Source organism: Oncorhynchus keta, chromosome 20, assembly GCF_023373465.1.
Source record: "Oncorhynchus keta strain PuntledgeMale-10-30-2019 chromosome 20, Oket_V2, whole genome shotgun sequence".
Lineage (NCBI taxonomy): Eukaryota > Metazoa > Chordata > Actinopteri > Salmoniformes > Salmonidae > Oncorhynchus > Oncorhynchus keta.
The window spans coordinates 31146542-31168736 of NC_068440.1; the positions used below are offsets into that span (position 1 = coordinate 31146542).

Consider the following 22195-nt stretch of genomic DNA (forward strand, 5'->3'; position numbering starts at 1 on the left):
CTGTTCAGGAAATTCACCTGGGAATCCACCTTAGGCATCGGGGACAGAAATACTGTGTGCGTGTGTGGGGTGGAGTGCAACATGAGCACGGGACCTTTGTTCCAGATTATTGTTGCTGTGTGTGTGTGTGTGTGTGTGTGTGTGTGTGTGTCTGTCTGGAATCCCCCTATCTCCCTCCCCAGTGCTGTGTCTCCTCTGACACAGATAAAGAATGCACTGCCGTTACTGTACTCTCACTTAGTATGCAAAAACACAACCCATTCACAGTGCTAGACGTACCCACATACACGCACAAACAGACACACACTCAAACACACGTGTGCGCACAGACACACACACGTCACATACACACACACCCAGGCATGCTAACACATGCACACACACACACACACACACACACACACACACACACACACACACACACACACACACACACACACACACACACACACACACAGGAGCACTCAAATACACGTGCACACAGACACACTCAAACACACACTCCTAGCAGGATTTCTCCCTTTTTTTCTGACAGTAAAGGATGGTACCCACCAGTGACCAATAAACTAAGAGAGACTCGTTTAGACATGAAGATGCACAGTTACAGGCAGAAGGGGCAGCCAAGCAGCCCAGGTACATACAACTCATTACTACACCTGGCTCCCCTTAACTCATTCCAAACTACCAGGAACCTGAGAAATGCCATCTCTGAATAGAAGAAGATATGACTATTCTGTCTCCATCACAGTCAGGATATGATTCTTAGTCTGCTGTCTAACAGAATATATGAGAGCTGAACTTGCATAAGGTGCAAAAAAGGCCTTTATCAACTGATACTGGCAGTTGACGGTTTATGAGAATGTAACTTCTCTTTTATGTGTTGCATGCGTGTGTGTGTGTGGTGGTGCTGCTCCCCTCAGAGGCCCCCTGATATTTCCTGCCATTGAGTCCCACCTCTACCCCTCCACCATCCCCCGCTGAGTGAAAGGGTGACTCATGGACCACCCATCGGGTGGCGCAGAGGTGCAGATCAGGCTGACCCGGGGAGTAGCCGGGGGTTCGATGTTTGGTTGATTGTTTTATATTGACCTCAGCCTCCTGACACCTGATTGTCTGTCTCTGAGTGACAAGCTGATGTGTAAAGCTGTAGAGTTAAGCTGACGGCTTAGGAAAGAGGAAAAGAGATAACCAAGTGCTTTTTCCTCCCATCAAACTGAGGACTGTCAACCTTTTGCTTTTGTCATAAGATACCTGCATAAGTAGCACATTGCGGGGGAAATGTTAAAAACCCCAAAAAATATTTTGGCACCTAAATCAAAAGCTTTGACATCTTCTTCCCCCACACCAGACCAAACCCCTAATGGTCTATTTCCTCAAAGCATATTTAGAACAATATAGCGCCTCATCATTAGAAATTATTTGTCCTGTGGGGGTTTCTTGACTGTCTGTCCATTCATACCACGGCCAGTCATTGTAATGGGAATCAGACTGATGGGATTGTCCCATGAAAGCCCTTAAGCTAGGTCTCTTTCTCAGGCGTACACACACATACACACACACACACACACACACACACACACACACACACACACACACACACACACACACACACACAAATGCTCTCAGAGATGCATTGTGTGTGCTGTGTTGCTTCAGGGATAATTTATTCAGACTGATTGTTGTTACATTTTTGCAACTACCAGGATTAACTGTGGTCGTTGTAATACCCAGGGTGAAGAGACATAGACAGGTGATAGTGTGGGTTATGTTTCTTAACATAGATGCTAATATTGGATCCTGTCAATATGCCCTTTTATTGAGTTACAGGTCACATTTTATGACTTTAACTCTCATCCCATACTTTCCCCTTAATAGGAATAGGAATAATGTTTTCCAATGGTGCATAAACAATGATGACACTACGCTGTCATTCTAATGATGCATCTATTAAGATACCTAAATATGTGCTCTTGCATAGCGTGACATGAATACGCTACAGATATGCTATGGATATACTGTATTTCATTAACCTTTAATAAAGTTGTTCGGGATCTGTTCTAACATGTTCATCAAATGCTTCTAGATGTGTAATAAATGTGTTATGGACATTTAGTCAAAGTAATCTTTACCAATTCCTCGATATTTTTGGACTGTCTTGCCAACTCCTTTTGCTATTGTTACAGAGTTGGTAAAACAGTGAAAACAGATCTGGGACCAGGCTACACTTTTCCTGTCTGCCATGATTGTTTTGAGTAGCACGGCTCCACAACAAGTAGTGCCGTTGCCGTGGGAGTCATCTGGCCAATGAATTCCTCATGTTGGTAATGAATGACTTCCTCAAGTTGGTAACACCTAGTGACCGACCAGCCGACCACCGACCAGCCGACCACCGCTCAGGTCAGCTGGCTGCTTGCTGCTCCAACCCGTTGGCTTGCTCGCTAGCCTGCCTCATTCTGAATGTTCTTTGAATGTTCCCTAAGGATGAAGTAGCCTGGTCCAAGATCTGTTCTGGTCATACAGCACAATAGGATCTGGTACCAGTCTAAATTATATCTGTGGCAGGAAGATGTGATTACTGTTACTCGGTGATGAGTCATACAAGCAATGATTTATTTATTTGACATTTTGCAGGATGAAATCTCTTGATGTACAATCTCGTTTTCAAGAGTGTCAAAAAAATCAATACAATTCTTAGCAATAAGAATAATATGGCAATGACTGTCTAGTAATAACAACAATTAAATAATAATAATAATACAAATATAAAAACTAGCATAAAATAGTTGTTGTACAACTACTAATAGGCCTACAACTAATAAAAACTACTGATACTACTAATACAATGAATAAAAACTACTGCTACTACTACTAATACAACTAATAAAAACTACTGCTACTACTACAGCTAATAAAACTACTGCTACTACTAATAGAACTAATAAAAACTACTGCTACTACTAATACAACTAAGAAAAACTACTACTAATACAACTAAGAAAAACTACTACTAATACAACTAATAAAAACTACTGCTACAACTAATACAACTACTGCTACTACTACTAATACAACTAATACAACTACTGCTACAGATACTAATACAACTAATAAAACTACTGATACTACTACTAATACAACTAATAAAACTACTGCTACTACTACTAATACAACTAATAAAACTACTGCTACTACTACTAATACAACTAATAAAACTACTGCTACTACTACTAATACAACTAATAAAACTACTGCTACTACTACTAATACAACTAATAAAACTACTGCTACTAATACAACTAATAAAAACTACTACTACTAATACAACTAATAAAACTACTACTACTAATACAACTAATAAAACTACTACTACTAATACAACTAATACAACTACTGCTACTACTAATACAACTAATAAAAACTACTGATACTACTACTAATACAACAAAGACAATGATGTACCTAAACGATGTACTGGTACCGTACAATTGGCAGCACTCATTCAACACTTGAAGAGAATTAGATTTGGGACCGTTTGAGTGTGATTTGAATATCCCTAAATGAGCATGATTGCACGTCTTTCAGTTAAAGTATGAGTTGAATGTTGTTGTTGGGGAACACCATTATATTTTTTTCAAGGAATAGAATCAAAACCGTGAACGAAAGTGACCTATACTGTTCCCGGAACAGAACCGTCATTTTAAAAGCATGGTAACTGGTATCAGACCTCAGGAAAAGACCCAGATGCAGACAGTTCAAAATAACAAGAGTTTATTACAACAACAGGGGGCAGGCAAGCGACAGGTCAAGGGCAGGCAGAGGTCAGTAATCCAAAGCAGAGTCCGAAAGGTACAGAACGACAGGCAGGGTTAGGGTCAGGCAGAGGTCAGTAATCCAGGGCAGTATCACAAGGTACAAAACGGCAGGCAGGGTCAGGGCAGGCAGAATAGTAAAAACCGGGGAAACTAGAAAACAGGGACTATAGAAAGCAAGGATTATAGAAAACAGGAGTACGGGAAAGTGCTGGTAGGCTTGACTAGACAAGTCAAACTGGCAATAGACAAACAGAAAACACAGGTATAAATGCACAGAGGATAATGAGGAAAATGGGCGACACCTGGAGGGGGGTGGAGACAAGCACAAGACAGGTGAAACAAATCAGAGTGTGACAACTGGTTAATACTGTTCTTTTACGTTTCGGGCATTTTTTTCAGTCCCACAAAAAAACGCAACAAAGCGCCTATGCAAAGCCCTCTCTCTGTCAATTAGAAACTTATTCCAGTGTCTGTCTGCCTGCCCGCTGAAAATGTTCACCAGTGCGTGTAGGCTACCTGCCCCTCCTAGCTGTAGCCTACTGATGTTACAAGTGTGATTCAGAAGATAGGGAGAGAGATTTTTTATTCGAGAAGAATGGATCAACTTTTTCAATATTATGTAGTTAGGAATACTATAGATTTCACATTGGATATATTAACTACAGAAACGTAAGACAGGTTTTTAATTCTGGTCTCACTCTGCACACACAAGCTTGTTAGCTAGCTAGCTTCTCTGGTCCAACTTTAAGCCAACTCTGAAGTTTAAAGTTATTCAAAGTTCCTCCATAGAAGTTGCTCCTCCTTAGTATAATTCAGTGGGCCTAATTCCGATAATGCATGTCATCACAAGATGCCCATAGCATCAAGCCAAGCCTCTTCCTGCACCCTCTCTCGATCTCTCCTCACCTGCAAAATGTCAGTTGCATCTCACACCCTACATGTGTCTTTCCGTCATGCATGTAAACAACTCACTCCGTAGCCAGCTCCATAGCAAGCTGCTCTATCCGTACTGCATAATTGGTGAAGTAGTTTGTCGAGCTAAATGTAAAAAAAATCAGAGGTTGTTCCTTTTCAAACCTCTGTAATCAGATGTTTTGTACATTTAGCTCAACATTAAATTACTTTTAACCTGTTCAGAACTGTATTTTGCTGGTTGGAAAAGTGTATGATTCTGTTCAGAACGAAACCATTGGAAAATATTGGTTCCAAACCCTGGTACTTTGTCTTGGTACGATCCAGACTTTGATTTGAAGCCAGTCGGATGCCGCTTTTGCTTATGAAATGATTGATTTCTATTTCTCCATCTTGAATTGCATGGCCGTGCAAGTAATGAAAATAATTCAATGCATGTTTCTCTCTTGAGACCCAATACCTCAACAGCTCATTTTGGTTTGTGAGGATCGAGGAATAAAGAAAAGCTTTAAGAATTTCTCAGTCATAGCAGAGGATGAATCTCATGGAGGGTTTTGTTTGAATCCAGTCGTTTGTGTTCTCACTGCCAGACAATGTGCTTCCACTCTGAACAGACACTCGGGCAGCAACTCTGCTCAGTTTGGAAAGGGAAAACCCCACACAGCACGCAGGAGAGCACGTGCATCCCTTTCTGGGAATGTTTAGATATCTCCTCAACGGTTCGAGGGGGGTGACTTCCCTCTCTCTCCATGCTCCCAACTGCAGTGGGAGAAGGGGGTTGTCCCCAAACACACACACAAGGATATGAACACATGCACACACACACAGCGGCTGAGAGCACAATGCACAGTGAACATCTTATTTGGTATTTCCTGTGTAACCACTACCAGGTAGCGCACGTCCTGCACTTCAGGCCCTGTCTCTATTAATTGTTGACGGGCTCCTGGCTATGTTCCAGGTGGGGAAAAGGGGGACTGATTGGGGGTGAGGGAGTCAGGAGTGGTAGGGGGGATATTAAAGCCGTGCCTGTACCAGCATTGAATAAAAGAAAATGACAGCATATATGAGGAATTTTCCGACTAATGATGTGCGGATGTGGTAGCTAGGCTGGGGGAAAGAGGCTGACTGTGCTGTCTTTGTTCGCTGAGAGAGGGCCCCATGCAGCATTCCTGTACGCTGTGCATACTTTGGCAACTGTTGCACTCTGTTTTTTAACTGTATACAGTTTATGCTGCTGCTCTCTACTGTAAGCTTGTCACAAGCTGTATACGGTTAAAACTCTGACTTGAAATCTTCTTCCCTTCCTTGGCCTGCTGTCAGGGTATTGTTGTCTTCCTTGGCCTGCTGTCAGGGTATTGTTGTCTTCCTTGGCCTGCTGTCAGGGTATTGTTGTCTTCCTTGGCCTGCTGTCAGGGTATTGTTGTCTTCCTTGGCCTGCTGTCAGGGTATTGTTGTCTTCCTTGGCCTGCTGTCAGGGTATTGTTGTCTTCCTTGGCCTGCTGTCAGGGTATTGTTGTCTTCCTTGGCCTGCTGTCAGGGTATTGTTGTCTTCCTTGGCCTGCTGTCAGGGTATTGTTGTCTTCCTTGGTCTGCTGTCAGGGTATTGTTGTCTTCCTTGGCCTGCTGTCAGGGTATTGTTGTCTTCCTTGGCCTGCTGTCAGGGTATTGTTGATGTCTTTCTTGGCCTGCTGTCAGGGTATTGTTGTTGTCTTTCTTGGCCTGCTGTCAGGGTATTGTTGTCTTCCTTGGCCTGCTGTCAGGGTATTGTTGATGTCTTTCTTGGCCTGCTGTCAGGGTATTGTTGTTGTCTTTCTTGGCCTGCTGTCAGGGTATTGTTGATATCTTTCTTGGCCTGCTGTCAGGGTATTGTTGATGTCTTCCTTGGTCTGCTGTCAGGGTATTGTTGTTTTCTTTCTTGGCCTGCTGTCAGGGTATTGTTGTTGTCTTCCTTGGCCTGCTGTCAGGGTATTGTTGTTGTCTTCCTTGGCCTGCTGTCAGGGTATTGTTGTTGTCTTTCTTGGCCTGCTGTCAGGGTATTGTTGTTTTCTTTCTTGGCCTGCTGTCAGGGTATTGTTGATGTCTTCCTTGGTCTGCTGTCAGGGTATTGTTGTTGTCTTTCTTGGCCTGCTGTCAGGGTATTGTTGTTGTCTTTCTTGGTCTGCTGTCAGGGTATTGTTGTTTTCTGTATTGGCCTGCTGTCAGGGTATTGTTGTCTTTCTTGGCCTGCTGTCAGGGTATTGTTGATATTTTTCTTGGCCTGCTGTCAGGGTATTATTGATATCTTTCTTGGCCTGCTGTCAGGGTATTGTTGATATCTTTCTTGGCCTGCTGTCAGGGTATTGTTGATGTCTTCCTTGGCCTGCTGTCAGGGTATTGTTGATATCTTTCTTGGCCTGCTGTCAGGGTATTGTTGATATCTTTCTTGGCCTGCTGTCAGGGTATTGTTGATGTCTTCCTTGGCCTGCTGTCAGGGTAGTGTTGTTGTCTTTCTTGGCCTGCTGTCAGGGTATTGTTGTCTTCCTTGGCCTGCTGTCAGGGTATTGTTGTTGTCTTTCTTGGCCTGCTGTCAGGGTATTGTTGTCTTCCTTGGCCTGCTGTCAGGGTATTGTTGTCTTCCTTGGCCTGCTGTCAGGGTATTGTTTTCTTCCTTGGTCTGCTGTCAGGGTATTGTTGTCTTCCTTGGCCTGCTGTCAGGGTATTGTTGTCTTCCTTGGCCTGCTGTCAGGGTATTGTTGTCTTTCTTGGCCTGCTGTCAGGGTATTGTTGTCTTCCTTGGCCTGCTGTCAGGGTATTGTTGATGTCTTTCTTGGCCTGCTGTCAGGGTATTGTTGTTGTCTTTCTTGGCCTGCTGTCAGGGTATTGTTGTCTTCCTTGGCCTGCTGTCAGGGTATTGTTGATGTCTTTCTTGGCCTGCTGTCAGGGTATTGTTGTTGTCTTTCTTGGCCTGCTGTCAGGGTATTGTTGATATCTTTCTTGGCCTGCTGTCAGGGTATTGTTGATATCTTTCTTGGCCTGCTGTCAGGGTATTGTTGATGTCTTCCTTGGTCTGCTGTCAGGGTATTGTTGTTTTCTTTCTTGGCCTGCTGTCAGGGTATTGTTGATATCTTTCTTGGCCTGCTGTCAGGGTATTGTTGATGTCTTCCTTGGTCTGCTGTCAGGGTATTGTTGTTTTCTTTCTTGGCCTGCTGTCAGGGTATTGTTGATATCTTTCTTGGCCTGCTGTCAGGGTATTGTTGATGTCTTTCTTGGCCTGCTGTCAGGGTATTGTTGTTGTCTTTCTTGGCCTGCTGTCAGGGTATTGTTGTCTTCCTTGGCCTGCTGTCAGGGTATTGTTGTTTTCTTTCTTGGCCTGCTGTCAGGGTATTGTTGATATCTTTCTTGGCCTGCTGTCAGGGTATTGTTGATGTCTTCCTTGGTCTGCTGTCAGGGTATTGTTGTTTTCTTTCTTGGCCTGCTGTCAGGGTATTGTTGATGTCTTTCTTGGCCTGCTGTCAGGGTATTTTTGATGTCTTTCTTGGCCTGCTGTCAGGGTATTGTTGATGTCTTTCTTGGCCTGCTGTCAGGGTATTGTTGATATCTTTCTTGGCCTGCTGTCAGGGTATTGTTGATGTCTTTCTTGGCCTGCTGTCAGGGTATTGTTGTTGTCTTTCTTGGCCTGCTGTCAGGGTATTGTTGTCTTCCTTGGCCTGCTGTCAGGGTATTGTTGATGTCTTTCTTGGCCTGCTGTCAGGGTATTGTTGTTGTCTTTCTTGGCCTGCTGTCAGGGTATTGTTGATATCTTTCTTGGCCTGCTGTCAGGGTATTGTTGATATCTTTCTTGGCCTGCTGTCAGGGTATTGTTGATGTCTTCCTTGGTCTGCTGTCAGGGTATTGTTGTTTTCTTTCTTGGCCTGCTGTCAGGGTATTGTTGATATCTTTCTTGGCCTGCTGTCAGGGTATTGTTGATGTCTTCCTTGGCCTGCTGTCAGGGTATTGTTGTTGTCTTCCTTGGCCTGCTGTCAGGGTATTGTTGTTGTCTTTCTTGGCCTGCTGTCAGGGTATTGTTGTTTTCTTTCTTGGCCTGCTGTCAGGGTATTGTTGATGTCTTCCTTGGTCTGCTGTCAGGGTATTGTTGTTGTCTTTCTTGGCCTGCTGTCAGGGTATTGTTGTTGTCTTTCTTGGTCTGCTGTCAGGGTATTGTTGTTTTCTGTATTGGCCTGCTGTCAGGGTATTGTTGTTGTCTTTCTTGGCCTGCTGTCAGGGTATTGTTGATATTTTTCTTGGCCTGCTGTCAGGGTATTATTGATATCTTTCTTGGCCTGCTGTCAGGGTATTGTTGATATCTTTCTTGGCCTGCTGTCAGGGTATTGTTGTTGTCTTCCTTGGCCTGCTGTCAGGGTATTGTTGTTGTCTTTCTTGGCCTGCTGTCAGGGTATTGTTGTTGTCTTCCTTGGCCTGCTGTCAGGGTATTGTTGTTGTCTTTCTTGGCCTGCTGTCAGGGTATTGTTGTTGTCTTTCTTGGCCTGCTGTCAGGGTATTGTTTTCTTCCTTGGCCTGCTGTCAGGGTATTGTTGATGTCTTTCTTGGCCTGCTGTCAGGATATTGTTGTTTTATTTCTTGGCCTGCTGTCAGGGTATTGTTGATGTCTTTCTTGGCCTGCTGTCAGGGTATTGTTGATGTCTTTCTTGGCCTGCTGTCAGGGTATTGTTGATGTCTTTCTTGGCCTGCTGTCAGGGTATTGTTGTTTTCTTTCTTGGCCTGCTGTCAGGGTATTGTTGTCTTCATTGGCCTGCTGTCAGGGTATTGTTGGTGTCTTTCTTGGCCTGCTGTCAGGGTATTGTTGATATCTTTCTTGGCCTGCTGTCAGGGTATTGTTGTTGTCTTTCTTGGCCTGCTGTCAGGGTATTGTTGTTTTCTTTCTTGGCCTGCTGTCAGGGTATTGTTGTTGTCTTTCTTGGCCTGCTGTCAGGGTATTGTTGTTGTCTTTCTTGGCCTGCTGTCAGGGTATTGTTGTTTTCTTTCTTGGCCTGCTGTCAGGGTATTGTTGTTTTCTTTCTTTGCCTGCTGTCAGGGTATTGTTGTTGTCTTCCTTGGCCTGCTGTCAGGGTATTGTTGTTGTCTTTCTTGGCCTGCTGTCAGGGTATTGTTGATGTCTTTCTTGGCCTGCTGTCAGGGTATTGTTGTTGTCTTTCTTGGCCTGCTGTCAGGGTATTGTTGTTTTCTTTCTTGGCCTTCTGTCAGGGTATTGTTGTTTTCTTTCTTGGCCTGCTGTCAGGGTATTGTTGTTGTCTTTCTTGGCCTGCTGTCAGGGTATTGTTGATATCTTTCTTGGCCTGCTGTCAGGGTATTGTTGTTTTCTTTCTTGGCCTGCTGTCAGGGTATTGTTGTTTTCTTTCTTGGCCTGCTGTCAGGGTATTGTTGATGTCTTTCTTGGCCTGCTGTCAGGGTATTGTTGTTTTCTTTCTTGGCCTGCTGTCAGGGTATTGTTGTTTTCTTTCTTGGCCTGCTGTCAGGGTATTTTTGATGTCTTTCTTGGCCTGCTGTCAGGGTATTGTTGTTGTCTTTCTTGGCCTGCTGTCAGGGTATTGTTGATGTCTTTCTTGGCCTGCTGTCAGGGTATTGTTGTTGTCTTTCTTGGCCTGCTGTCAGGGTATTGTTGTTTTCTTTCTTGGCATGCTGTCAAGGTATTGTTGTTGTCTTTCTTGGCCCGCTGTCAGGGTATTGTTGTTGTCTTTCTTGGCCTGCTGTCAGGGTACTGTTGTTGCCTTTCTTGACCTGCTGTCAGGGTATTGTTGTTGTCTTTCTTGGCCTGCTGTCAGTGTATTGTTGTCTTCCTTGGCCTGCTGTCAGGGTATTGTTGTTTTCTTTCTTGGCCTGCTGTCAGGGTATTATTGTTGTCTTCCTTGGCCTGCTGTCAGGGTATTGTTGTTGTCTTTCTTGGCCTGCTGTCAGTGTATTGTTGTCTTCCTTGGCCTGCTGTCAGGGTATTGTTGTTTTCTTTTTTGGCCTGCTGTCAGGGTATTGTTGTTGTCTTTCTTGGCCGGCTGTCAGGGTATTGTTGTTGTCTTCCTTGGCCTGCTGTCAGGGTATTGTTGTTGTCTTTTTTGACCTGCTGTCAGGGTATTGTTGTTTTCTTTTTTGGCCTGCTGTCAGGGTATTGTTGTTGTCTTTCTTGGCCTGCTGTCAGGGTATTGTTGTTTTCTTTCTTGGCCTGCTGTCAGGGTATTGTTCATGTCTTTCTTGGCCTGCTGTCAGGGTATTGCTGTTGTCTTCCTTGGCCTGCTGTCAGGGTATTGTTGTTTTCTTTCTTGGCCTGCTGTCAGGGTATTGTTGTTGTCTTCCTTGGCCTGCTGTCTGGGTATTGTTGTTGTCTTTCTTGGCCTGCTGTCAGGGTATTGTTGTTGTCTTTCTTGGCCTGCTGTCAGGGTATTGTTGTCTTCCTTGGCCTGCTGTCAGGGTATTGTTGATGTCTTTCTTGGCCTGCTGTCAGGGTATTGTTGTTTTCTTTTTTGGCCTGCTGTCAGGGTATTGTTGTTGTCTTTCTTGGCCTGCTGTCAGGGTATTGTTGTTGTCTTTCTTGGCCTGCTGTCAGGGTATTGTTGTTTTCTTTCTTGGCCTGCTGTCAGGGTATTGTTGATGTCTTTCTTGGCCTGTTGTCAGGGTATTGTTGTTTTCTTTCTTGACCTGCTGTCAGGGTATTGTTGTTGTCTTTCTTGGCCTGCTGTCAGGGTATTGTTGTTGTCTTTCTTGGCCTGCTGTCAGGGTATTGTTGTTGTCTTTTTTGACCTGATGTCAGGGTATTGTTGTTTTCTTTTTTGGCCTGCTGTCAGGGTATTGTTGTTGTCTTTCTTGGCCTGCTGTCAGGGTATTGTTGTTTTCTTTCTTGGCCTGCTGTCAGGGTATTGTTGATGTCTTTCTTGGCCTGCTGTCAGGGTATTGTTGTTGTCTTTCTTGGCCTGCTGTCAGGGTATTGTTGTTGTCTTTCTTGGCCTGCTGTCAGGGTATTGTTGTTGTCTTTCTTGGCCTGCTGTCAGGGTATTGTTGATGTCCTTCTTGGCCTGCTGTCAGGGTATTGTTGTTTTCTTTCTTGGCCTGCTGTCAGGGTATTGTTGATGTCTTTCTTGGCCTGCTGTCAGGGTATTGTTGTTGTCTTTCTTGGCCTGCTGTCAGGGTATTGTTGTTGTCTTTCTTGGCCTGCTGTCAGGGTATTGTTGTTGTCTTTCTTGGCCTGCTGTCAGGGTACTGTTGTTGCCTTTCTTGACCTGCTGTCAGGGTATTGTTGATGTCTTTCGTGTAAATCGGCTTTTGAAAGAGCAAACGGGAAAAGGCAATGTGACTCTGGGGTCCGCTGAAAATAATGGTGTTTACAGGCCAACTGACTGCTCAGCTAAGAATGACCTGCCTGGAGACACAAGGAAGAGAGTTGACTTGAAAACTCCTGGACTACATCCCAAATGGCACCCTATCGCCTATTTAGTGTACTTCTTATGACCAGGTCCCAAGGTTCTGTAGTCTGCAGCTAGGCTTTGATTTGTGATGCAATGCAGACTGTATGCCTTGCATAATGTAAACAATAGTTCAGCCCAACAGCATGGGTGTGCTGTCAGTACTTTCTATCTGCACAGCCCATGTTTTGCATGGTGAAGTGTTCAATAAAGTACAGTACAGTAACTACTGTCTCTCTACAAGGCTTCCACTATTGCAGTCCAATGATTGCATAGGCAGGACAAGAATTCTGCCTGGTCTGTCACATAGAAAGGGCAAACATATAGGGTCATGAGGTTCTCCTGGTCAGGGCCTAGTTACACATTATTACATATGACAGTTAGGGTCAGGAGGTTTCCCTGGACACATGACCTGACCAGGTAAATCTCTTGGCCCTAAAGCATTGGAAGAAACCTGCTGTCTATCTTTCTGTCTCCATTTTGTCCTTCGCCAAACATCTGGTGGATCAGGTCGCTTTAAAGGAGTATGTATGTAGAAGTCATCAAAAATATAAATAGTCAAGTAAAGTACAGATACCCCCAAAGCTACTGAAGTAGTACTTTAAAGTGTTTTTTACTTAAGTACTTTACACCACTGGAGAGGGGGGGAAAGAGGGGGGCAACAAGAGAGAGAGAAGGAGAGAGGGGGGGTAGGCGGATGTGCTTGGTCATTGAGGCTTGCCTTGGAGGATCCACTGTTCTGCCTTCCTGCCTGCTCTCTGTGCTGCCTGTTCTGCCTTTCTGCCTTCATGCCTGCTCTCTGTGCTGCCTGTTCTGCCTTCCTGCCTGCCTGGTCCCTGTGCTGTCTGTTCTGCCTTCCTGCCTGCTCCCTGTGCTGCTTTCCTGCCTGCTCTCTGTGCTGCCTGTTCTGCCTTCCTGCCTGCTCTCTGTGCTGCCTGTTCTGCCTTCCTGCCTGCTCTCTGTTCTGCCTGTTCTGCCTTCCTGCCTGCTCTCTGTTCTGCCTGTTCAGCCTTCCTGTCTGCTCTCTGTTCTGCCTGTTCTGGCTTCCTGCCTGCTCTCTGTTCTGCCTGTTCAGCCTTCCTGCCTGCTCTCTGTTCTGCCTGTTCAGCCTTCCTGCCTGCTCTCTGTTCTGCCTGTTCAGCCTTCCTGCCTGCTCTCTGTTCTGCCTGTTCTGCCTTCCTGCCTGCTCTCTGTTCTGCCTGTTCTGCCTTCCTGCCTGCTCTCTGTTCTGCCTGTTCAGCCTTCCTGCCTGCTCTCTGTTCTGCCTGTTCTGCCTTCCTGCCTGCTCTCTGTTCTGCGTGCCTGCCATTTATTATCCAGTGTGCAGCAGAGAGAGAGAGTTGAGCCGGACGGGATGAATACTTTCAGCAGAAAGGAATGCCCAGAATGTTGTCCTTTAATCTGGAGTCAGCAAGCCAGGCTGCTTTATCTGACTGTCTCTGTTCTGTTAGCAGGCAAGCAGCAGCTCCACACAAGCAGAGCTAAAGGAGAGGCCTGCCTAACTGTCTGTCAGTCAGGGGAGGGAGGGAGAGAGGGAGCGAGCGAGCAAAGAGAGAGGGAGGAGAGGAGGGACAGAGGGGAGAAAAATAGTGGCTACAGAGGGAGGAAAGGAGGGACAGTACAGAGAAAAATAGTTTCTAGAGAGGGATGAAAGGAGAGAAATTGAGATGGGGGATATTTTATGAGTTTGATTAAAAAAATGTACCAAAAAAATGAGTATAGCCTTGACTCGTGTTTTTTCTTAAAGGAGCAATCTGGTATTCAAACAACAAACAAATCAATCAATCAAATGTATTTTATAAAGACATTTTTACATCAGTAGTTGTCACAAAGTGCTTTACCGATACCCAGCCTAGAACCCCAAACAGCAAGCAATGCAGAGGCAGAAGCACAGTGGCTAGGAAAAAGTACCTAGAAAGACAGGAACCTAGGAAGAAACCTAGAGAAGAACCAGGCTCTGAGGGGTGGCCAGTCCTCTGCTGGCTGTGCCGGGTGGAGATTATAAGTACATGACCATTAAGGCCAGATCATTCTTCAAGATGTTCAAACGTTCATAGATGACCAACAGGGTCAAATTATAACCACATTGGTTATACAGGGTGCAACAGGTCAGCACCTCAGGAGTAAATGTCAGTTGGCTTTTCATAGCAGAGCATTCAGAGGTCGAGACAGCAGGTCCACAGGAAGGGGAGCGAGAGGGAGTGAGGGAGAAAGAGAGAGGGGAAAAACAGCAGGTCCACAGGAAGGAGAGGGAGGGAGTGAGGGAGAAAGAGAGGGGAGAAACAGAAGGTCCACAGGAAGGAGAGGGAGTGAGGGAGAAAGAGAGAGGGGAGAAACAGCAGGTCCACAGGAAGGAGAGGGAGGGAGTGAGGGAGAAAGAGAGAGGGGAGAAACAGCAGGTCCACAGGAAGGAGAGGGAGGGAGTGAGGGAGAAAGAGAGAGGGGAGAAACAGCAGGTCCACAGGAAGGAGAGGGAGGGAGGGAGAAAGAGAGAGGGGAGAAACAGCAGGTCCACAGGAAGGAGAGGGAGGGAGTGAGGGAGAAAGAGAGAGGGGAGAAACAGCAGGTCCACAGGAAGGAGAGGGAGGGAGTGAGGGAGAAATAGAGAGGGGAGAAGAGAAACAGCAGGTCCACAGGAAGGAGAGGGAGGGAGTGAGGGATAAAGAGAGAGGGAGAAGAGAAACAGCAGGTCCACAGGAAGGAGAGGGAGGGAGTGAGGGAGAAAGAGAGGGGAGAAACAGCAGGTCCACAGGAAGGAGAGGGAGGGAGTGAGGGAGAAAGAGAGAGGGGAGAAACAGCAGGTCCACAGGAAGGTGAGGGAGAAAGAGAGAGGGGAGAAACAGCAGGTCCACAGGAAGGAGAGGGAGGGAGAAAGAGAGAGGGGAGAAACAGCAGGTCCACAGGAAGGAGAGGGAGGGAGTGAGGGAGAAAGAGAGAGGGGAGAAACAGCAGGTCCACAGGAAGGAGAGGGAGGGAGTAAGGGAGAAAGAGAGAGGGGAGAAACAGCAGGTCCACGGGAAGGAGAGGGAGGGAGGGAGAAAGAGAGAGGGGTGAAACAGCAGGTCCACAGGAAGGAGAGGGAATGAGTGAGGGAGAAAGAGAGAGGGGAGAAACAGCAGGTCCACAGGAAGGAGAGGGAGTGAGGGAGAAAGAGAGAGGGGAGAAACAGCAGGTCCACAGGAAGGAGAGGGAGGGAGGGAGTGAGGGAGAAAGAGAGAGGGGAGAAACAGCAGGTCCACAGGAAGGAGAGGGGGGGAGTGAGGGAGAAAGAGAGAGGGGAGAAACAGCAGGTCCACAGGAAGGTGAGGGAGAAAGAGAGAGGGGAGAAACAGCAGGTCGAGAGGGAGTGAGGTAGAAAGAGAGAGGGGAGAAACAGCAGGTCCACAGGAAGGTGAGGGAGAAAGAGAGAGGGGAGAAACAGCAGGTCCACAGGAAGGAGAGGGAGGGAGTGAGGGAGAAAGAGAGAGGGGAGAAACAGCAGGTCCACGGGAAGGAGAGGGAGGGAGGGAGAAAGAGAGAGGGGAGAAACAGCAGGTCCACAGGAAGGAGAGGGAATGAGTGAGGGAGAAAGAGAGAGGGGAGAAACAGCAGGTCCACAGGAAGGAGAGGGAGTGAGGGAGAAAGAGGGGAGAAACAGCAGGTCCACAGGAAGGAGAGGGAGGGAGGGAGTGAGGGAGAAAGAGAGAGGGGAGAAACAGCAGGTCCACAGGAAGGAGAGGGAGGGAGTGAGGGAGAAAGAGAGAGGGGAGAAACAGCAGGTCCACAGGAAGGTGAGGGAGAAAGAGAGAGGGGAGAAACAGCAGGTCGAGAGGGAGTGAGGGATAAAGAGAGAGGGGAGAAACAGCAGGTCCACAGGAAGGTGAGGGAGAAAGAGAGAGGGGAGAAACAGCAGGTCCACAGGAAGGAGAGGGAGGGAGTGAGGGAGAAAGAGAGAGGGGAGAAACAGCAGGTCCACGGGAAGGAGAGGGAGAAAGAGAGAGGGGAGAAACAGCAGGTCGAGAGGGAGTGAGGGAGAAAGAGAGAGGGGAGAAACAGCAGGTCCACAGGAAGGAGAGGGAGGGAGTGAGGGAGAAAGAGAGAGGGGAGAAACAGCAGGTCCACAGGAAGGTGAGGGAGAAAGAGAGAGGGGAGAAACAGCAGGTCCACAGGAAGGTGAGGGAGAAAGAGAGAGGGGAGAAACAGCAGGTCCACAGGAAGGAGAGGGAGTGAGGGAGAAAGAGAGAGGGGAGAAACAGCAGGTCCACAGGAAGGAGAGGGAGGGAGTGAGGGAGAAAGAGAGAGGGGAGAAACAGCAGGTCCACAGGAAGGTGAGGGAGAAAGAGAGAGGGGAGAAACAGCAGGTCGAGAGGGAGTGAGGGATAAAGAGAGAGGGGAGAAACAGCAGGTCCACAGGAAGGTGAGGGAGAAAGAGAGAGGGGAGAAACAGCAGGTCCACAGGAAGGAGAGGGAGGGAGTGAGGGAGAAAGAGAGAGGGGAGAAACAGCAGGTCCACGGGAAGGAGAGGGAGAAAGAGAGAGGGGAGAAACAGCAGGTCCACAGGAAGGAGAGGGAGGGAGTGAGGGAGAAAGAGAGAGGGGAGAAACAGCAGGTCCACAGGAAGGTGAGGGAGAAAGAGAGAGGGGAGAAACAGCAGGTCCACAGGAAGGAGAGGGAGTGAGGGAGAAAGAGAGAGGGGAGAAACAGCAGGTCCACAGGAAGGAGAGGGAGGGAGTGAGGGAGAAAGAGAGAGGGGAGAAACAGCAGGTCCACAGGAAGGAGAGGGGGGAGTGAGGGAGAAAGAGAGAGGGGAGAAACAGCAGGTCCACAGGAAGGTGAGGGAGAAAGAGAGAGGGGAGAAACAGCAGGTCCACAGGAAGGAGAGGGGGGGAGTGAGGGAGAAAGAGAGAGGGGAAAAACAGCAGGTCCACAGGAAGGAGAGGGAGGGAGTGAGGGAGAAAGAGAGAGGGGAGAAACAGCAGGTCCACAGGAAGGAGAGGGAGTGAGGGAGAAAGAGAGAGGGGAGAAACAGCAGGTCCACAGGAAGGAGAGGGAGGGAGTGAGGGAGAAAGAGAGAGGGGAGAAACAGCAGGTCCACAGGAAGGAGAGGGAGGGAGTGAGGGAGAAAGAGAGGGGAGAAACAGCAGGTCCACAGGAAGGAGAGGGGGGGAGTAAGGGAGAAAGAGAGAGGGGAGAAACAGCAGGTCCACAGGAAGGAGAGTGGGGGAGTGAGGGAGAAAGAGAGAGGGGGAGAAACAGCAGGTCCACAGGAAGGAGAGGGAGTGAGGGAGAAAGAGAGAGGGGAGAAACAGCAGGTCCACAGGAAGGAGAGGGAGGGAGTGAGGGAGAAAGAGAGAGGGGAGAAACAGCAGGTCCACAGGAAGGAGAGGGAGGGAGGGAGAAAGAGAGAGGGGAGAAACAGCAGGTCCACAGGAAAGAGCTGGAGGGAGTAAGGGAGAAAGAGAGAGGGGAGAAACAGCAGGTCCACAGGAAGGAGAGGGGGGGAGTAAGGGAGAAAGAGAGAGGGGAGAAACAGCAGGTCCACAGGAAGGAGAGGGAGGGAGGGAGGGAGGGAGAAAGAGAGAGGGGAGAAACAGCAGGTCCACAGGAAGGAGAGGGGGGGAGTGAGGGAGAAAGAGAGAGGGGAGAAACAGCAGGTCCACAGGAAGGAGAGGGAGGGAGTGAGGGAGAAAGAGAGAGGGGAGAAACAGCAGGTCCACAGGAAGGAGAGGGAGGGAGTATGGGAGAAAGAGAGAGGGGAGAAGCAGCAGGTCCACAGGAAGGAGAGGGGGGGGAGTGAGGGAGAAAGAGAGGGGATAAACAGCAGGTCCACAGGAAGGAGAGGGAGGGAGTGAGGGAGAAAGAGAGAGGGGAGAAACAGCAGGTCCACAGGAAGGAGAGGGAGGGAGTAAGGGAGAAAGAGAGAGGGGAGAAACAGCAGGTCCACAGGAAGGTGAGGGAGAAAGAGAGAGGGGAGAAACAGCAGGTCCACAGGAAGGAGAGGGAGGGAGTGAGGGAGAAAGAGAGAGGGGAGAAACAGCAGGTCTGGTGAAACAGGGCAGACTTCCATAGCTGCAGGCAGGACATCAGAACTGGACCGGCATCCCAACCAGTTGGACTGGGGACAGGGACAGACAGGCGTTGTCAGGCCAGGTAGTCCTGAGGCATGGTCCTTGGGCTCAGGTCCTCCAGCTGCTCTGTTGTTTCACAGAGTGAAGCCTGATTTTTATAGAGAGGCCGATGTGTTTTATGGAGAGAGAGAGTGAAATGTATATGTGCTATAGTGAGCGAGACATAGGAATGAATGTGTGTTATGGGGGACTCGGACAGAGGTCTATACTGGAATAGAGAGGGACAGACGCATATAAGGGTTATATAGGGAGATGTTCAGATATTTTATAGAAAGAGGGAGGAGAGAAAGAGGAGAAACAGAGGAAGAGGTATGTGCTTAGCTTAGCAGCACTGATAGTGGCCAGAAGAAAAAAAACACATTTTCTGGGTCTGCATAGGATGCTTTGAAAGGGAAAGACCTTATACACCGTCGATTGGTACTTGCAGCATATGTCATTTGTTCATGAATACCAAATGATGGTCCTTTAACCATGATACCGCATTTAACCAACTCCTCTTGACTATAATTGCCATGGAATGCACTGCATGCCATGCCAAACACATCAATATCTGGGACGCGGCTCTGGCTCTCTAACCGAAATCATTACTGTGTGTTTCAGGAAGTCTTCTCCACACTAATTCTGCATGGTAACAACACTTCCTGCTGTGTCTATCTGTGGCCTGACCTTCAAATAACGACGCATATACTGAAGCCCTCACATCAGTTAGTGTTGACTATGTGGTTCTTCCTAGAAGTCTGCTGGAGTGCAGTCTAGTTGTGTTGTGGTGTTTGAGAAAGATGCAATGGAAAATAGACACATGCGAATAACAGCAGGCGTCTGTCTCTCGAGGAGACATAACCACAGGAAAGGGTTTGACTGGGTTTGATATCGCACACATGTATCTATCCACGTGTTATATAGTGATATCTGTCTCTCTCAAAGAGACATAACCACAGGAAAGGGTTTGATTGGGTTTGATATTGCACACATGTATCTATCCACGTGTTATATAGTGATATCTGTCTCTCTCAAAGAGACATAACCACAGGAAAGGGTTTGATTGGGTTTGATATTGCACACATGTATCTATCCACGTGTTATATAGTGATATCTGTCTCTCTCAAAGAGACATAACCACAGGAAAGGGTTTGACTGGGTTTGATATTGCACACATGTATCTATCCACGTGTTATATAGTGATATCTGTCTCTCTCAAAGAGACATAACCACAGGAAAGGGTTTGATTGGGTTTGATATTGCACACATGTATCTATCCACGTGTTATATAGTGATATCTGTCTCTCTCAAAGAGACATAACCACAGGAAAGGGTTTGACTGGGTTTGATATTGCACACATGTATCTATCCACGTGTTATATAGTGATATCTGTCTCTCGAGGAGACATAACCACAGGAAAGGGTTTGATTGGGTTTGATATTGCACACATGTATCTATCCACGTGTTATATAGTGATATCTGTCTCTCGAGGAGACATAACCACAGGAAAGGGTTTGATTGGGTTTGATATTGCACACATGTATCTATCCACGTGTTATATAGTGATATCTGTCTCTCAAAGAGACATAACCACAGGAAAGGGTTTGACTGGGTTTGATATTGCACACATGTATCTATCCACGTGTTATATAGTGATATCTGTCTCTCTCAAAGAGACATAACCACAGGAAAGGGTTTGACTGGGTTTGATATTGCACACATGTATCTATCCACGTGTTATATAGTGATATCTGTCTCTCTCATAAAAGAGACATAACCACAGGAAAGGGTTTGACTGGGTTTGATATTGCACACATGTATCTATCCACGTGTTATATAGTGATATCTGTCTCTCGAGGAGACATAACCACAGGAAAGGGTTTGACTGGGTTTGATATTGCACACATGTATCTATCCACGTGTTATATAGTGATATCTGTCTCTCAAAGAGACATAACCACAGGAAAGGGTTTGACTGGGTTTGATATTGCACACATGTATCTATCCACGTGTTATATAGTGATATCTGTCTCTCTCAAAGAGACATAACCACAGGAAAGGGTTTGACTGGGTTTGATATTGCACACATGTATCTATCCACGTGTTATATAGTGATATCTGTCTCTCTCAAAGAGACATAACCACAGGAAAGGGTTTGATTGGGTTTGATATTGCACACATGTATCTATCCACGTGTTATATAGTGATATCTGTCTCTCAAAGAGACATAACCACAGGAAAGGGTTTGATTGGGTTTGATATTGCACACATGTATCTATCCACGTGTTATATAGTGATATCTGTCTCTCTCAAAGAGACATAACCACAGGAAAGGGTTTGATTGGGTTTGATATTGCACACATGTATCTATCCACGTGTTATATAGTGATATCTGTCTCTCAAAGAGACATAACCACAGGAAAGGGTTTGATTGGGTTTGATATTGCACACATGTATCTATCCACGTGTTATATAGTGATATCTGTCTCTCTCAGGAAAGGGAGACATAACCACAGGAAAGGGTTTGATTGGGTTTGATATTGCACACATGTATCTATCCACGTGTTATATAGTGATATCTGTCTCTCTCAAAGAGACATAACCACAGGAAAGGGTTTGATTGGGTTTGATATCGCACACATGTATCTATCCACGTGTTATATAGTGATATCTGTCTCTCTCAAAGAGACATAACCACAGGAAAGGGTTTGATTGGGTTTGATATTGCACACATGTATCTATCCACGTGTTATATAGTGATATCTGTCTCTCTCAAAGAGACATAACCACAGGAAAGGGTTTGATTGGGTTTGATATTGCACACATGTATCTATCCACGTGTTATATAGTGATATCTGTCTCTCAAAGAGACATAACCACAGGAAAGGGTTTGATTGGGTTTGATATTGCACACATGTATCTATCCACGTGTTATATAGTGATATCTGTCTCTCTCAAAGAGACATAACCACAGGAAAGGGTTTGATTGGGTTTGATATTGCACACATGTATCTATCCACGTGTTATATAGTGATATCTGTCTCTCTCAAAGAGACATAACCACAGGAAAGGGTTTGATTGGGTTTGATATTGCACACATGTATCTATCCACGTGTTATATAGTGATATCTGTCTCTCTCAAAGAGACATAACCACAGGAAAGGGTTTGACTGGGTTTGATATTGCACACATGTATCTATCCACGTGTTATATAGTGATATCTGTCTCTCTCAAAGAGACATAACCACAGGAAAGGGTTTGACTGGGTTTGATATTGCACACATGTATCTATCCACGTGTTATATAGTGATATCTGTCTCTCTCAAAGAGACATAACCACAGGAAAGGGTTTGATTGGGTTTGATATTGCACACATGTATCTATCCACGTGTTATATAGTGATATCTGTCTCTCTCAAAGAGACATAACCACAGGAAAGGGTTTGATTGGGTTTGATATTGCACACATGTATCTATCCACGTGTTATATAGTGATATCTGTCTCTCTCAAAGAGACATAACCACAGGAAAGGGTTTGACTGGGTTTGATATTGCACACATGTATCTATCCACGTGTTATATAGTGATATCTGTCTCTCTCAAAGAGACATAACCACAGGAAAGGGTTTGACTGGGTTTGATATTGCACACATGTATCTATCCACGTGTTATATAGTGATATCTGTCTCTCTCAAAGAGACATAACCACAGGAAAGGGTTTGACTGGGTTTGATATTGCACACATGTATCTATCCACGTGTTATATAGTGATATCTGTCTCTCTCAAAGAGACATAACCACAGGAAAGGGTTTGACTGGGTTTGATATTGCACACATGTATCTATCCACGTGTTATATAGTGATATCTGTCTCTCTCAAAGAGACATAACCACAGGAAAGGGTTTGACTGGGTTTGATATTGCACACATGTATCTATCCACGTGTTATATAGTGATATCTG

At 46.2% G+C, this 22195-nt stretch overlaps 1 protein-coding gene across 2 annotated transcripts in view; it reads left to right on the top strand.

Moving 5' to 3' along the window:
* cdk6 (cyclin-dependent kinase 6) overlaps positions 1-22195 on the top strand; it is a 107643-nt gene that overhangs the window by 32429 nt on the left and 53019 nt on the right. The window lies entirely within an intron of this gene.